This window comes from Crocodylus siamensis, chromosome 7 (genome assembly GCF_052110815.1).
Source record: "Crocodylus siamensis isolate JL-2025a chromosome 7, ASM5211081v1, whole genome shotgun sequence".
In the NCBI taxonomy this organism is placed as follows: Eukaryota; Metazoa; Chordata; order Crocodylia; family Crocodylidae; genus Crocodylus; species Crocodylus siamensis.
This window is the reverse complement of record NC_143401.1, coordinates 88,140,607-88,158,615: the sequence shown is the minus strand read 5'-3', so window position 1 is coordinate 88,158,615 and position 18,009 is coordinate 88,140,607. Positions and strand designations below refer to the sequence as shown.

At 45.2% G+C, this 18,009-nt stretch overlaps 1 protein-coding gene across 5 annotated transcripts in view; it reads left to right on the top strand.

Annotated features, from left to right (window-relative positions):
- Positions 1-18,009, top strand: part of ATRNL1 (attractin like 1) — a 1,104,086-nt gene that overhangs the window by 246,199 nt on the left and 839,878 nt on the right. The gene's annotated exons all lie outside the window — the stretch shown is intronic.

Here is an 18,009-nt window from a genome sequence, read left to right as displayed (position 1 = left end):
ACTTCATTAGTGTATGTTAAAAATCATAGCTGTGTAGAGATTGAAGCAACGGTAGGACCTAGCACATAGTAGCTACATAGAACACAGCTGGTGATTGTTGGTGCAATCTAAAACATGCAGTCAGTCGCATAGTTTCTTAGCCTGGGATAAAGGTGAGGTTTGGTACAGAGTTGTGAGCTGGTAAAACAGCCTTAGACAATGGTTTAGAAGGTAATGTACAAATACTAGGGTGGGGAAAAAGTTAAAGGCATTAAAACCTTGGCCAGTTGGTGGCACATGAGAGGTTTTCAGTTGGTCTCTTTTGACTTGGGGAGGCCGTGTGTGGAAAGGATGTTGTGGTCATGGGTGATATGAAATGCCCTGACACCAACTGGGAGGAGCAGTCGGCCAGGTCTAGCCACTCACAAAGGTTCCTGACGTGCGTACAGGACCTACATCTCGTGCAGGAGGTACTCATCCCCAGTAGGGGAAGCGCCATACTGGATCTGGTGTTAGCCTCTGGGGACGACCTGGTGGGGGATGTGCTAGTACAGGGGAGGCTAGGGGACAGTGATCGTGAGTTTGCTATTCAGAGGAAGGTGGGGAGGGTAGCTAGCACAGCGCAACTGCTTGACTTTAGGAAAGCCAACTTTGATGTGCTCAGGGCAGTAGTCAGGGAGGCACTCGGAGCCCAGGGTGTAGCTAGTATCAGGGTCCAGGAAAGGTGGTCCTTCCTCAAGGAGGCTATCCTTGGGGCGCAGCAGGACACAATTCCACTGCGCAGGAAGATGGGGAAAAGGATCCAAGAAACTTTCATGGCTGAGCGCGAATATCCAGGCTGGCCTGAGGGCAAAGAAAAAAGTGTACTGGCAGTGGAAGCAGGGGACAGGGACAAAGGAGGAGTACACCTCCATGACCCAAGCTTGTAGGGATTTGGTAAGGGAGGCTAAAGCAGCACTGGAGCTTAGATTAGCTTCTGGGATTAAGGATAACAAAAAGTCCTCCTTCAAGTATATAGGTAGCAAGAAGAAGTGTCAGGGTAACATTGAACCCCTGCGGGGCAGGGCAGGGCAGGGCAGTTGGTGACAGACGCACGGGAGAAGGCAGAACTCTTCAACAAGTTCTTTGCCTCTGTGTTCCTGTCTGCTGACAATGGGGTGCTTTCAGGTGATAGCGTAGAGAGGCCCAGGAAGGATGCAAGTCCCCTGGCTGTTAGTTCACACCTAGATGGGTGCAATGGATGAAGTACCAGTCTGCAAAGCGCATGAGGTTCCCACAGTGCCTGAAGTGGCTACTGGGGTCCCAGTTCAAGATGACCTTGAAGACTTTGTCCTGGCTGGGTTTTGCCTTCAGGTTGTCAGTGTAGTTGACCTGCATGGCATCCTCCAGGAGCAGGTTGTGATGCAGGTTCTGATGCAAGGGGGTGATGATGATGTGGGTGGCTGATGGGGCTGGGAGCCACATCTCCTACTGCTCCTTGCACCATGTCCAGAAGCATTTCCTGATGCATTTCCTGAGGTACTGTGTAGCATCATGTACTTGGCTACAAAGTGAGGCAGAGTCCTTGCCATGTTGCCCTAACTTTCCCTCTAGTCGTCTGCTCAGGAACATGATTGGGTCCTTGTTGGATGGCAGCCTGATGATCTTCCTCTTGGCGGTTGGTGATGCTGCTTGCCAGGTTGTCGGGGCAGGGCAGGAGGTAGAAGGCATGGGTGACTATTGAAAGGCACAGAGTTCTCCCATGTGAGGCATGTTGGCACTCCCCTGCCAGTAGAAGATGTGCAGGATCTTGTTGCTGGTCTGTAGTGGCAGGTTCATTTACCTTTTGAAGAGCTGCTTGATTTCACCACCCACTTTCTTGAGAAGCGTCTTGGGGACTCCACTTAATCTTAACCAAAAAGGCCAAGAGAGTTGTCTGACAAGAGTCAGGAGCAGCAGCATTTGAAATTGCAGGACTTTTTGGAATCTTCACTATCAGTTGGAGATTGAAGAAGATGAATATATTTATGATAGATACTAAAATGTTAACAAGTTTATGACCGTCTCCTGAGTGCTATTATTTGTATAAGTCCTTATTTCTTATGCATCTTTCCTTCTTTAACTTCACATGCTTTTAAAATAAGAATACATTGAAGGGGAGGAGGGAGGTGGGAGAGGAAAACATTAATTCCTGCTGTGTTGTTTTTTAATTTTCCTGCTACTGAAGCCTCCTATTATTCCACTTTTCACCATACAGGCAAACACTATCAACAGCATAGTGTAAACTTATGTTATCAGTAAAAGTAATTTTCAGGATGTTTTAAATGTGCAATTTATGATTGCTTAGTAACATATAGCAGTGATTTTACAATACAGTAAAAGTGCATTGAGATGTTCTAAAAACAGATATATGTCAGAGTTGTAAGCATATATTTGCTTTCCTTGAGATTATGAAGTGCCTTAAGATTGCACAAAAGATTTATTTAAAAAAATGCAAATCTCTGGCTGTTTTAAAAAAAAAAAAAAGAGGGAAAAGGAAAATAGCAAAGTCAGTAGCCCGTGGGATTACATAAGGCTTATGCTCGAAGTTCTGAGGGTAGAAATAAGTTGCTGGAAATAAAGGGGTGGGACAAAGAAGCTTCATTTTAAGGCTTGTTTGCAAGATGACAGAATAATAATGGTATTTTGTACTTTTCAACCTTTAGCCTTCGAAGGAGAGAGCATAATTTTCAAAGTATGTTTCAAATGGCAAAATTGAGATGCTGAGATAGTGAGTTATGTCATCACTGAGCTATTCCCTTACAGAACTGTGAATAAGACCTAGGCCAGCATTTCTCAACCTGTGGGTCATGACCTAAAAGTGAGTCACAAGAATATATAAAAGAGCCATGACCAAACTAAAAAAGTGGATCAGCAAACTTTAAAAATGGATTCTCCTTTACAGGAGAAAAAGGTAGGAAACAATGGGTTTTCCCTTGCAGGTTGGCTGAGCTTCAACCTGCGAGGGGCTGCTTGGGGCCTCCCCATGCTCCACACCTCCCCTGCCCCTGCCACCCACCCCCTTTCCCACACACTGAAGGGTGTCTCTGTGTGTGGGGGGGGGCAGTGGGTCAGGACTGGCCCCTGATGTTTACAAATGGGTTGTGGTACAAAAACTGTTGAGAACCACTGATCTAGGCCATCACAATACTGTAGGGCTCCTGTATGCATGCAGGGAAGCTGCTCCGATGCACTATAATTTCAGCGTGTTGGAGCAGACTTGGTTAATCGAGTCTGCTGGAGCGTGGTAATTCCTTGTAGTGAAAAATGGTGGTGGGCACTTTAAACTAAAGCTAGTTTGAAAAACTTTAGTTCAAAGTGTCCCTCCACCATTTTTCAGTGTGGGGACGCTGATACATGTGATGCTTCGGGTGTTTTTAATTAGTGCTCTCGGAGTTGTGCTAATTAAAGCACCCCTGCCTCCCAGAGCATGTTTATAAATGCCCTCAGTTACTAGGTAGCATTGCCTACAAAATTAGTCAAAAGGCATAAATGGCACAACAGTAACTTTGAAAAAATGTAACTCTTCCTAATAGCCTTGAATCATCTGGCAATCCTTTTGCTCACAGCAGTGGTCTCTGATGGTACAGTGCTTCTATTTAGGATACAAACAGATGTTGTTTGTGTTGTAGCATCAGCTGTCCCAACACGGCTGATCCAACTGATCAGCAGAAACAGACACTGCTGGAGCTGTTGTCCCACAGGGTTGGGCCCTTACCACTCCTGAGGCTTCAGGGACCTGATCTTGTGGGACAGTGGCCCTGGGTACCACTCTCCAAATGTGAGGTATACTTCTGCAAGTGGGGGACCACCCCCCACTTGCAGACTCAGGCACTATGAATCCACCTGCAGGAGATTCCCAGGATGCACGTTTCCTGCTGCCATGCCCTGACCCAAGAAGTGCAAGCAAGGGAATCCCCATAGCAGTTTCCCCACTTGCAGACACTGGTATCCCCCCTGAAGTAATCCTCCCACTCTCATCTCATTTAGCATAGGAGAAAGAAAAACTAACCTCAAAATACTAACTGATATAGCTTAAGTACAGGTCTTGGAGCAAGAGTAGACTGACCTCTACCTCCCTAAATAGAAGCATATTACCCAAATAGAAGCATAGTACCCATAGTGTATGGTACTATGGTACTATGTATGGTACTATGCTTGATATGTACTGCTGCATCCTTGACAGAAACCACCTATTTGGGGAAGGTCTTAAACCTTGATAAGCAGGTCTGCTATATTTGGTTATCACTGATATGGGTTTTCTGTTTCCTAGGAAAAGCAGAAACAATGTGGATTCCCTCCCTTCACCCAAGACAACTTGGATTTTTCATTTTAACAGAGAAACCTGAAGATTTTGCGCTTTTGCAAAGAGCTCTCTGCAGGCTGGCAGAGTTCCAGCCTGTAAGGGGCTGGGGGGAGCGGAGGAGGGTGATCAGGCAGGGGACACTATGTGCGCATATAAGTGCACATGGCCACCAGGTAGCCTGGAGACCAGCTGCCACAGGTGGGACCTGGTGCAGCAGGGCAGAGTGGTGCCAGGTGGGAAAGCTTTCCACTGCTGGGAGCCCCACATCACCCTGGCAAGGTGTCCCCTGCCGGTCCCACAGCAGCAGAGGTGGTGGCATTGGGTTGTGCCCCTTGAGGGATGGGCAGGGGGTGTGTCATCAGGGCAGTGCAGAGCTTGCAGTGGCAAGGAGCTTCCCTGCTGCTGTAGGCAGGGAGTGAGGGGCCCTGGCAGGGCTTGGTAGGCTGTGGCTTGGGAGTGAGGGGCCTGGAGCTGCATTCTGTGAGCAAAGGGGACAAGGGTAGTTCTGATTTTTCCATGGTAGAAAAACCACAAATCAAATACCAAAATTCATAGATATTTAGAATCCATTATTGATACTGAGGCACTGGTAGGCTTCCAAATTGTTTAAAATTGTGAATATATCACTAAAACTGTGTGTTCAGTTGATACCTATATATAAATTATATATATATACACATATATATACAGCTCCTCCGGCCCACAGACCACTATCCCATGCTCCTTATTCACGTGGGCACCAATGACAGGGCTCGGAGCACCCCCAGCCAGGTCATGAGGTGCTACAGGGATTTGGGAGCGGGGCTTAGGGGTCTGGGAGCTCAGGTGGTGTTTTCGTTGATCCTCCCAGTCTCGGGCTATGGGCTGAGGAGGGAGAGGAGGATCCATGCAGTGAACCAAAGACTGTGGAGCTGGTGTCATTGGGAAGGCTTTGGCTTCCATGACCACAGCCCGCTCTTTGGCGAGAGAGGCAGCGAGCTGCTGGAAAGAGATGGCCTCCACCTTTCCCCCCTGGGGAGGAGGCTCTTCTCAGCCAGGCTGGCTGACCTGCTCCACTGGGCTTTAAACTAAGCCCACTGGGGGATGGGGGGACTACTGCCACTGCTGGCCCGCTGAGCAACCCTTGCAAAGCCAGCAGACCAAGGCACTTAAGGGAGCCCACCCCTGCCCCAGCCCTGGCACAATCTGTGGGCAAGGCAAGAGCCCCCAAGGGCACACTTGCCTACCTGTACAGTAATGCCAGGAGCCTGGGCAACAAGCAGGAGGAGCTCGTCCTCCTGCTCAGTGCAAAGAATTATGACGTCATGGGGATAACGGAGACCTGGTGGGACTCCACCCAGGACTGGACCACGGGTATAGAGGGCTATACCCTGTACAGGAGGGATCGTGTTGACAAAAGGGGCGGGGGTGTAGCTCTCTATGTGAAGGAAAGCTACATGTCCCTGCAAGCTGATGTTGGCGACCGGCATGGACAGCTAGAGACCCTCTGGGTAAAAATTCGTGGGGAATACGGCACAGGGGACACAACGGCGGGAGTCTACTACAGACCTCCCACTCAAAGTCCTGAGCTTGACCAGGAGTTCGCCCAGGAACTGACTGAGGCCGCTTGCTCCGGGACCTTGGTTGTCATGGGGGACTTCAATTACCCGGACATCTCGTGGGAATATCACTCAGCAAAATCCGAGCGGTCGCAAAGCTTTCTCTCGTGCGTAGATGACCTCTACCTGACTCAAGAAGTCTATGGGCCAACGAGAGGCAAAGTGCTGCTCGACCTGGTACTGGCTACGGGGGACGACCTAATCGGCGACCTAGTGATCGATGGGAAGCTGGGTGACAGCAACCACGAGCTGATCACCTTCACCATCCGCCGTAAAGCTGGCAAGTCAGTCAGCAACACAGAAGTCCTTGACTTCAGAAAAGCCGACTTTGACAAGCTCAAGAGGCTTGTCAGTCAGGCCCTTAGGGACCATGACCCCAGGGAGTTGGGAGCTCAAGAAGAGTGGTTGCTTCTCAAGGAAGCGATCCTCAATGCACAAGCCAAATCTATTCCAACACGGAGGAAAGGCAGCAAGAAGGCACAGCAGCCCTCCTGGCTCTCCAGGGACCTAGCGGACCTCCTGCGGCTAAAAAGGAAAGCCTACAAAGGATGGGGGACGGGATTCACCTCCAAGGAGGATTATTCTGCTCTGGTCCGGTCCTGCAGGGAGCAAACCAGGAAAGCCAAGGCTGCAACTGAACTTCAACTAGCTTCAAGCATCAAGGACAACAAAAAGTCCTTTTTCAGATATGTGGGGAGCCAGAGGAAAAGCAAGGGCAACGTTGGACCCCTGCTAAACCAGATGGGGCAACTGACAACTGACGCCCAGGAAAAAGCCAACCTATTAAATAGGTACTTTGTGTCAGTCTTTCATCAGTCCCACAGGATGCCCATGCCTGCTATGGGACAGGGAGATCCGGGTGTTGGGGATCCCCTACCCTCCATAAATGCTGACCTCATGAAGGAACACCTTGAGAAGCTGGATACCTTCAAGTCAGCCGGCCCTGACAATCTGCACCCCAGGGTACTCAAGGAGCTGGCGAGCGTCATAGCCCAGCCCCTGGCACGGATCTTTGAAAACTCCTGGCGCTCTGGTGTAGTACCCGAAGACTGGAAGAAGGCCAATGTGGTGCCGATCTTCGAGAAAGGGAGGAGAGTGGATCCGGCTAATTACAGGCCCATTAGCCTGACTTCTATCCTGGAAGATCTTAGAAAAGTTTATTAAGGAGGCCATCCTTGATGGACTGGCCCAGGCTAACATCCTAAGGGACAGCCAGCACGGGTTTGTTGCGGGTAGGTCTTGTTTGACCAATCTCATTTCCTTCTAAGACCAGGTGACCTATCACCTGGACAAGGGAGAAGAGATTGATGTCATATATCTTGACTTCAAAAAAGCTTTTGATCTGGTATCCCATGATCACCTCTTGGCCAAACTGGCCAGTTGTGGCCTTGGCTCCACCACGATCTGCTGGCTGGGAAATTGGCTCTGTGGTCGGACCCAGAGGGTTGTGATTGATGGCAGTCACTCATCGTGGTGCCCTGTGACCAGTGGGGTCCCTCAAGGCTCTGTCCTGGGACCCATCCTGTTCAACATCTTCATTAACGATGTGGACATTGGAGTTAGGAGTGGACTGGCCAAGTTCGCCGATGACACCAAACTTTGGAGCAAAGCATCCACGCCAGAAGATAGGCGGGTGATCCAGGCTGACCTGGACAAGCTCAGCAAATGGGCAGACGAGAACCTGATGGTGTTTAACACCGAAAAATGCAAGGTTCTCCACCTTGGGAGGAAAAACCTGCAGCATCCTTATAGGCTCGGCAGTGCTACGTTGGATAGCACTACAGAAAAAAGAGACTTGGGGGTCATCATTGACCACAAGGTGAACATGAGCCTCCAATGCGATGCTGCAGCTAGTTAAGCGACCAAAACGCTGGCTTGCATCCATAGATGCTTCTCGAGCATCCTGGGACGTCATTCTCCCCTTGTACTCGGCCTTGGTGAGGCCGCAGCTGGAGTACTGCGTCCAGTTTTGGGCTCCACAATTCAAAAAGGATGTGGGGAAGCTTGAGAGAGTCCAGAGGAGAGCCACACGCATGGTCAGAGGTCAGGAAAACAGATCTTACGAGGATAGGCTGAGAGACATGGGACTCTTTAGCCTGGAAAAGCGTAGGCTCAGGGGTGATCTGATGGCCACCTATAAGTTTATCAGGGGTGACCACCAGGATCTGGGGGAGCGTTTGTTCACCAGAGCGCCCCAAGGGATGACGAGGTCGAACGGTCACAAACTCCTGCAAGACCGTTTCAGGCTGGACATAAGGCAGAATTTCTTTACTGTCCGAGCCCCCAAGGTCTGGAACAGTCTGCCAGCGGAGGTGGTTCAAGCACCTACATTGAACACCTTCAAGAGTAAATTGGATGCTTATCTTGCTGGGATCCTATGACCCCAGCTGACTTCCTGCCCTTTGGGCAGGGGGCTGGACTCGATCTCCCGAGGTCCCTTCCAGCCCTGTTGTCTATGAAATCTATGAAATTTTAATTGCGTTTTTGGGGGGGGGGTTAGCACAGAACTTGCTATTTTTTTTATCAGAGAAAACCAGGATCCCTGACCAAATGGGATTTAGCAAATCAATTATCTCAGCCATTCCCCTCCTGCTTCTGCCCTCCCTTCCCCAAGTCATGTACAGGGAAGATGTGAGATAATTGGAATAAAAAACATACTTGGTCTCAGTTTTTTAGAAGGAGAGAGAAAGTAGTCTTTGCAGTTACCATTTGGTAAATGTAGTTTTGACTTGTTGAGAAATAATGGAATAGATATTGAAAACGGTGATCTTTTAAGTACCACCAAGGTTTCCTTCATTCCTTTTTTCCAGTCATACATTGTGCTCTGACTGTCCGTTGTGTTGTTTGGGGCTTCAGCATATAGATTTTCAGATCCTGACTGCACTACTATTTTATGTTGTCTAGTCACTTCCCAAACAGTCTGCCTCTTGATCTCCTGGTCTGCTGCCTTATATCAGGTTGCAGAGTGGTTTTCAGCAAGCAATTGTCCTTTATCTGGCAGAGATGTCCAAGCACTGGGCATTTTCTTCTCATTGTTGTAGCAATAATTTTCACCCTGATTCTTTTTCTGATCATCTAATTTATGATGGAATCCAGCTGGCTGTAAGTAGTGATCTGTAATATTTCATTTCTGAGGCCAGCCATCTGTAATAGTCATATCTGAGGCCAGTTGCCTTTGTATAATGGTCTTCTTGAAGGGTCTGTGTGTCTGCCACATAGAGCAGGATAGAGAAAGCACACATTTTCTACAGTCTGATTTTTGTTTCTATAACTATTCCTTTGTCTTTTCATATCAGCTTTGAGTCATCTCAGGCCCCTTTTATGAACTGTAATCTCACTATATCTTTAGAGCCATCATTTCCAGATAGACAAAGCAGACAAATGCTTATTGTCCATCTTGATGCTGCCTGCTTTACTGCCTGCCCAGTACTTTTCTGTTCTTTTCCATAAGAGCATTTTTCCCTTGACATGACTTCAGAACATCCCTCAGCTGAATTTGCCATATTAAATCAAATGACATTCTGAACTTGGTAAGGCTGTTGAAAACATTCCTCCCTGCAGTTGCCCATGATTAGCATCAGACACAGGATTTGCCGTACCATCACTGAAAACTGGCATGCTCTTCGGATAGGTGTTCTTTTGTCTACACTTTGAATCTTTTGAATCTTTAACTTTGGTGGGTCATCATCCAGATCGTCTTGCTGTTTACACAGTCCTGCAGATGCTCACTTTTCCTGGGTGTTGTCATTATGACATGACATTCCTTACTTTTCAAGGATTATTTCTTCTGTCCAGATATTGTTGAAAAACACATAGTTGTCCCATTAGACCATTAGCTCCTGATATGATTATCTCTCTTGGTATGAAATCCACTCCTACATTCTTTGGGTTTTTTTCAGCCTTTTAGTACTCTCCCAACCCCTACCAGCAAGGAATTATCCTGGTTGTCCATGTCTTGGTCAGACATTGATACATTTTCCAGACTTTTGAGCACCCCCTTGTCTTTCAATCTATATAAAAAGCCCAGGTAATAGTTGATCCACTTCTTTGAGAGGTTATTTTCTTTTGAGAGCAGTCTTGTTCTTGGTGGTACAGAATTTAGGCTGTTGCGTCTTCCTGATTATTCTAAGTTGAATGCCTCCTTTTCATTTGGACTCTTCTAGGAATTCCTCAGTGCTTTGGCAATTCTCTTTGAGCCAGTTCTTCTTGTCTATTTTACCTGCTGTCTTTTTTTTTTTGGAGAACTTCTTGCATGTCTGTAAATGAGCATTCAGTTCTGTCATCTTGTCTTTGACTTTCCTCTTTCCACTGACAAATGTCTTCCAATATTAATTGCATTCTAATTACCTTCTTGCTTTGTAGTACAGGAATGACCAAGATATGGCCCACGGGCTGAATCTGGCCCATTGAGCTGCGTCATCTGGACTGCAGGGCTCCTAGAAGGTCTGAAAATCTGGCAGCAGGGTAGTGGTAGCAGTGAAGCTGCGGCAGTGCTGGCACTGATTGTCTCGTCACCGAATTTCCAGACACATAATGAGCCCTGTGGGCCAGATAACATATCACCAGATGTTGGCTCAAGCCCCTGTGGACCTACCTCATGCCACTCTCTTTTGTTGGAGCAGGCAGATGAGTGGGGCACCACTTCTTTAGTATATCTGTGGTAGGCAGTGTAGCAGGCTTGCTTAACCTCTTGTCCATTTTTCTGTTTGTTCTGGGGTAAGTCTTGGCTGAACCCTGTCTTTATGCTTTCTTCTTGCCTTACACTTTTCTAGTGTTTCCATATTGTATGACAAGCCTTGCAGCTTATTCTTCTCTCATAATTGCTTAAATTGATGCCAAATCTTGCATAGAACCAAGGTGGTAATCTGCTGAGACATCAGCTTCAAGGAAACTCTGGCGCTAATATATTTCATCTGCTTATTATTTATTTATCATGACAAAGTCGGTTGTGTTCTTGTCAATGCCATTTGGAGTTTCTGAAGTCCATTTCCTTTTAAATTTGTGCTTGAACTTGGAATTGCTTATGCCGAGGTTCTGAAATCTCACAAAGTATAGCAGCGCCTGTTTGTCTAATTCATTTCTAGCACCATATCCCAAATACTCCATGACATCTTCCCGTCCAGTGTTATCACTCATTTAGAGATTCCAGTTGCTGGTCACTACAAAAAGGTCTTTTTTATTAAAGGTGCATTTATGCATTTGTAAACAGTCATAGATTGCTCAATTGCTGCTTTTTCACTGTCTGTTATAAGAGTGTGGGTAGGCCTTGATAATGATGAGATTAAAAGGTTAACTTCTGATCCTCCAGTTGGCTGATGTATAGTCAATAAGCACTTTTCTGGCCCTGTAGCATGCTAAACCCCTTTTGTGCTTCCTGTTAACAGCAGAGAATTATGACCATACTGTCTGAAATCTTTCCTTATCTCTGCCAATCTAAAATCTGAGAAGCCTAGAATATTTTGGTGGTGGTACCTCTCTAATGCATTCATTAGCAGGGATGTTTTACCAATCTGAAAAAGTCATCTTCCAGTCTAAATACTAATAGTCAGAGGTTCCTTTGTGCAGAGGGCTTGAGGGGTAGTTTTTTTAACCACTCTGAGATTTGTGGGAGGAAGTGGTCTAGACTCTAGACCCAGGAAATTCAGTTTCTTACAGTGTATATGATGACATATTATTTGCCTACATGTAACAGGGAGCCAGAGGGTTCCTGGTACTTTGAGACTGCTGTAGTGGGCTGAGCCAGCTCTGGGAGGTATAGCATCTAGGAAGCAGACTAACTTCTACTAAGCTAGCAGCCAGCAAGCAGGTAAAGAAGTACACTGTGCAGGCATCTAGGCAGCTTAAAAGTATAGCTACACATGGCTGAGCTAAGACACAGTAAGAAAAGGCAGATTGGTCATCAAGCCTAAAAGAAAACCCCTGTGGGTAGTTGGTGATCCATTTAACTAGAACTGGCAGGGCTTGGGAGGCATATAAGACCAGTGTCTGAGACTAGGCAGGTAGCCTGGCCCTGTGGGTTGTAGGGAGAGCAGCTCCTGATCAGGATGGTCACAGGAGACCAGCTGCCCTGAGCTCTGCAAGTAAGAAGATTATAATTTGTGGGGAAGCCGAACCCAGTATGGCGATAGGTTTAGTTAGTTAGGGGGGCTTGTATCTTTAAGTGGCTGTTTGTTTTTAGTTATTTGTTCATGTTTTGACCAGTGGACCGGGTGTGGTTAGAAGGGGTGACAAGGAGGCCACTTGGAGCATGTGCAGTTTTTTCCCTATGAGGAGCTGGACTCAAGAGACAGGCAGGTACAATCCTACAGTGTTAAAGCCTGCATGGGGCCCAAGAGGGGAAGAAACCAGGGCGAAGGGTCTGAAGCCTGAGAGGGACAAAAACCAAGGCCAGGAGTCTAAAGCCTCAGACGGGCAGAAACCAGAGACAGAGGCCAAAATCTGAGAAGGACGGAAGCCAGGGCAAGGAGCCTGAAGCCCAAGAGAGGCAGGAACCAGGGCTAAGGCCACAGAGCCCAAGAGGGTTAGACAGAGTATTGGTCCCAGGAGCTGATGTCCAGAACAGTGGGCCTTGGGCTACAGGTGCAGCTAGAGGGATGTGGAGGAAGCTGGAAAGGCTAGGGCCTCAACAAGGGAGTGGAGGTCTGGAGGGGCCTGACAGCACAGTGATCAAACAGTAACATCTGTGAGGCATGGGCATATCTGTAGGTACAGAAAGAAGTCATGAATAGTCTCGGAGGCCTTGGCAAGCCAGGAGGACACACTTAGCACTTGAGAGGCTGGATCTGGACCGGCAAAGACCAAGAGGGACCAGATGGTCGGAGGACACGCAAGGGCTTGCACTGGGGACAGGAGGGCAGACTCCCATTTTACAAATTAACTAATTACATTAAGACATGGCAGGCAAGAGGAAAGGTACTGCACCCAGAGAGCCAGAGTGTCTAAGGAACTATGTGGCCACTGGGGGCATTGCAGCTGCCCCTGGGGACTCAAACTTGCTATACTATGTTATGGATTTGTCTTGCCCTAATAATCGGGACGGACAGCCATTGCTCCTTATGAACCAACTGATTCTTTGGTGTACCTCTGCACAAACTGCTGACAGAATTTGGTGGCAGGTATTTGGAAACCAGGTTTGGCTTGGCAAAGATGGAGAGAGCAACTTGCAGTTACAAGAAGTACAGTGCCAAACATAGTAACACACTGTGAACATAAACACATGGACCAGGCTGATGCTGATTTTCATGGTAGACTCATGCAGATGGCAACTTATGGCACAGATTGACCAACACAGGGCAGTAGGACTGCATGCTGATGGAAATATGAGATGGACAGCTGTGGGCCCACAACTTTTGTATGAGGAAAATTACATTCCTGCAGCTGAGTGAGAAGCTTGCCTTGGCTCTTTAGTAGTAGAACACCCAGATAAGAGAGGCAGCGGGTCAGAAACATGTTGATATTTCCCTGGAAACTGGCATCCCAAAACTATTATAGATTTGTTGATGATCAGTTTGGCAGTGGCATGATAGCTATGGCTGTTTGCAAAATAATTGATGCTGTGCTGACCCTGGTTTTGGAAAAATTGAAAATATATCTGAAACAATTTCAAGGCTTGAACAGATGGAGTTCCTGTGCTGTGCTGGTGTGATTGATGACATGCATATACCCATTCTTTGCTCACCATCTGGAGCAAGTGAGTGCATTAGCAAAATTCTGCTCTTTTACTCTGCAGGCCTTTGTGGATCATGTTGGTATCTGCATGTCCCATGTTTTATAGGTAGTCTAGATGTCTGGCTTTTTTCAACATGAGCAAGCTGGTGTTCATTTCTTCTCTGACTCCTTCCCTTCTTCTCCTTCTCTTCTCCAAATTCATATTCTTCTTCCATGGTTTATTGGTCAGGTCAGTATCCTCTTCCAGCTGAATTTCTGACCTTCTGAAGAAAGCTTTATACACTTACACAATTCTGTGAGTTCTTCATCCCTGGAATTCTGCTTATGGACCTCAATCTCTACTGCTTTTCACTATATGGTGGTCTTCTAGGCATTTTTTGCCCTCAGTGAGTCTGTTCACTCTTGCACTTGGTCTTGACAAAAGAGGGAAACAAGCTTAAAGTGCACTTGCTGTTTTTTAATTTTATTCTTTGAAAGACCCATATTGACTTTAAATAGCCTTTGGATCAGGCAAGGAAATGTGTAGCTGTAAATAAGAAGAATTAATATTTATCTCAAAACAATGCCATTCTTTTTGCTGATTCTGTCACCGAGCAGCAGACCTCTGCATGTTCTGAGACTTTGTAAAGGAATAGTCTTGAAGAAATGCTTTTCCAAAAAATTCCCCCCGCTTTTTTTTAGGAGGAAAATAGGCATGTAGTAGGTCCAGGTCATGAGAGACAGTGGAGCACTGGTAATTATGCCAAATGCTTTTCAAGTTACTGCATCCTTTAAAAGGTGTCATCCAGTTTTGATACTCATTTTACCCATTACCTTTTTTGCATCTCATGACAAATGGGATGATAAATGACTGGCAAGTGCTTTCTAGTTAGACTAGAGGTAGAGGAAAGCTTGCTTGACCAAGGAATATCAAAAACCACCTGGAAATTTTAGTGGGTGAAAAATCTTGTCATACTCCAAGAATAGAGCAAAGTTGTCCACAAAAATCAGCTTCTGTGCTAGGGTGAGAGTACCTGAATGTCTTTGGTATTTGGGATAATATTAGAGCAAATTACGTTTAGCTCTGGCTATAGCTGAACAACATTTTACTTCTGCAATCATAGTTTTCATCTGACGAGTGGTGTTACTTTCCATGAATGTAAGATGCCAGTTTTCAACTTTTTTCCCTGCTTGTCTGCCATTTTAACTCATATATTTTGGGAGAGAAGGAAGGATGAGAAGTTAGTCAGCCAGAAGAGCTTAAGTGTAGTCGTGCTGTATCCTTAGCTGAAGTGTAGTTGGGTTTATAGGTTAAAAATAAGCAAAAATAAAACAATATCCTTCATAATAACAGAGATCTTGCCTGGCTGAGATGCTGAGTCTTCCTCTGATTTTTTTGTGTGCGTGTGGGGCCCTTGTACCTTGTTTTTATTCTTGGTCTGGAACGAGAGAGGTAGTTAGCTGTGTTAGTCTGAAGTTGGCAGGAGGCAGTTTAGAGTTTGACTTCATAGATAACTAAATCAGAGAAAATTCAGTTACTGTATATGGTTCAACTCTACCTGCATTGATCTAGAAAGAAAGAGACTGTGATTCAATGTAGAACTATTATTGGAGGTTATGATTTTGGGTCTAACAAGGAGGCATTTGCTCACATTCAGGTTCTGAACACAAATCCATCCTGGCTCCAGAGATGAGCCACTGCTGAAATGAGGCTCTGATGAAGGACACTAAAATCCAGTTCCTTATAAAACAGCTTTTCAGGGCAGAATCTGAGTTGGAATTGGTGTAAATGGCTTTCTAGTAGTTCAACTTGAGCCCTTTTACTTTCTCCCTCTGCAGTTGTTCTGCTACTTAATCCCATGATTAAGTAGCAGCTTGTGAGATATAGCATCCTACATTCTGAGATTCGTCTTTGAGAAGTTTAGGTCATCATTTTTGCTTTGATTAATTTAAGGATGCACCAAAATTTGTGTGTTCCTCTTGACAAACTGACTGTCCTTTGATTTATGAGCTTGATTACAGGGCGGTCTTATACTGTTGAATGCCAGAAGTCACTGAGCATATGAAAGCAGAGGAGGCCAGGGGTCAGGACAGATGCATGGCAACAGTATTCTGGAGTGGTTGGACAGGGGCTTGTGAGAAGGGATTGGAAATAGTGCAGTGGTCACATGTCTCCTGACCTCTGTGGAGTTTCTACAAATTTTAGGGACAAAATAATATATTTCCTATGGCACTTCAATAGGAAAAGCATCTTTGAGCCAAACTGTAGCCCATCTGGTGAGTCATTTACGTTGATGGTCTCTACTCATGGTTCTTCATATCTACAAATGCTTCATGCCATAAGGGTTAGGTGGAGATAGAAATGGGAGACGGTATGACTGGTGTATTTCTGCAAACGCTTAACATTCCACTTCTGTAAGTTATCTTGGAGTTGTGCAAACTAGAGATGTGAGTGAGAAGTGTCCTTCTTGTAGCTGTGATCAATCCAGTTCCCACAGTCCCAAAAGCGGGTACAGCTGCTCCTTGAACTCTTTCTGTGGCAGTGAACCTCCACATTTATACAATTATTCTCTAAGGTCTCATTGAGAAAGTAGACTCAAGTAAAGCAAAAAGCTGTAAATGAAAAAAAAACTGGATTAAGCACTGCCAGATGACCTAACAAATTGGAAGAAGCAATAAATATATGGTGTGATGAACAGCATTATACTTGATTTGGGAATGGGGATTTCTGGAAGTAACAAGTGGAATCTTTGCTTTAAATAGCACCTTTAACAATGTCTCAGAGGAATTAAAAAAAAGACTTTTTATTCTGTGTATGCACAGTACCTAGCACCGTGAGGACCTGGTTCACAGCTGGTTCCTGGCCAACAGTAATGCAAACAGTGTTAAATAACATCAAGCAGAGGAAGATGTTGTTTAAGTGGGTTAAAGGATGCATAAATGGGTTCAGAATGATCAAACTTAGCAAAGGAAATTTTAAGCTTAAATCATTACTAATGGTAGAATTAGGCTGCGGCGCCCAGTAGTTACCCAAGAGAAATGGTGGAAACCCTGTTGCTTAGAACATTTAAAAGTAGACTGGAAAGACAGTGAAGACTATCTTATTATCCCAAACAATTCTGCAGTAGAAGGAGAATGAGTTGGACAATTTTTGAGAAATTGCTATTATTCTAAAATAAAATAGCATTAGGGCCCTCATGCTGCAGAGCATGACACAGGGACAGATGACTGTGTAGACAGTCATTGCAGCTCTTGGGAGGTGGAAATCTGCCCATATGTTATCAATATCAAGACTGGTGTTTAAGAACGTAACTACATCAGATTAAGTGAGAAAATTCAGATGTTAGATGGTTTACTCATACCCTTGTGCATAAATATTACAAATGTCCCACAGCAGCTTGTGAACTTCAGTAGCAGATGTGCCGTCATATTTTTGCATTTCAATGGTTTTGTTAGCTCAAGTTATAACCTTAATATTGTGTTAATATGAATAACCAACCTATTGGATTTACATTTACATTGAGCTAATGAGATTTTCAGAGAAGGCATGTTTATATTGGATTTAAGGGAAATAGGGGTTGGGAATAGGGGAATACAATAGAGAACATTATTAAAGAATAGTCACTAGTAGTTTAAATTTCCTTTTAAACATTGTTAAATAGCCTTGGCTTACCTGTGCTAAACAGCATTATTAGAAACCAGTGATACAAATTGCTTAGTTTCTTCAGAACAATGCATGTTGCGTATAATATTACTGCCAAAAATTGTTTCCTAAAACATCTAAATGGTTCAGGATTTTGACATTGTGATAATGATGGTTTAACAAGGAGTATTACAAAGGGCTATTGTAAGTGAGCAGATGGCACTTACTTGAAATTTAAAATTCATTGTAAAGTGTCTCTTGGGCAGCTTTGTCAATATGTATAATGACTAAGCTAAACCAAATGCAAATTGGCACTAAAAGTTCTGTGAAACGTCTACGTGCATACTGTAGAAGCAGACATTCTGACACTTTGCAGTATTTGTTTGCAGCTGTCTCAGCTCCTTGTATCAGAACAACTTACCTGTGTTTGTTTCTATTTACCTTGGAGTGGCCTTAGAGGATTCTCTGCTGTAGACCGGAAAAATAATGGACTACTTTCATAGTCTGTTTACTAATGGACATCTGGTCCAATAAGAGCACCGAACAAGTCCCTAAACAGTAGTCAGTTCTCTCCAACATTAATGAAGCCAATTCTGTACGTGATTGAAATCTCATTTTAACAAGTATGCTGCTTTAGTACCTTACAATTTACAAGTGGATTGTTTTTCTTAATGACGAGCAGTAGGTTCAATGCATTAGCATTACCATTGTAACACTAAACTATCACATTAGCCTATTGTCACATCTCCCCTTTTAACATGCCTTTTGTTTTTCTAGGATGCCAGGACAATATTAGAGAGTTAGATACCCCCAAAAAT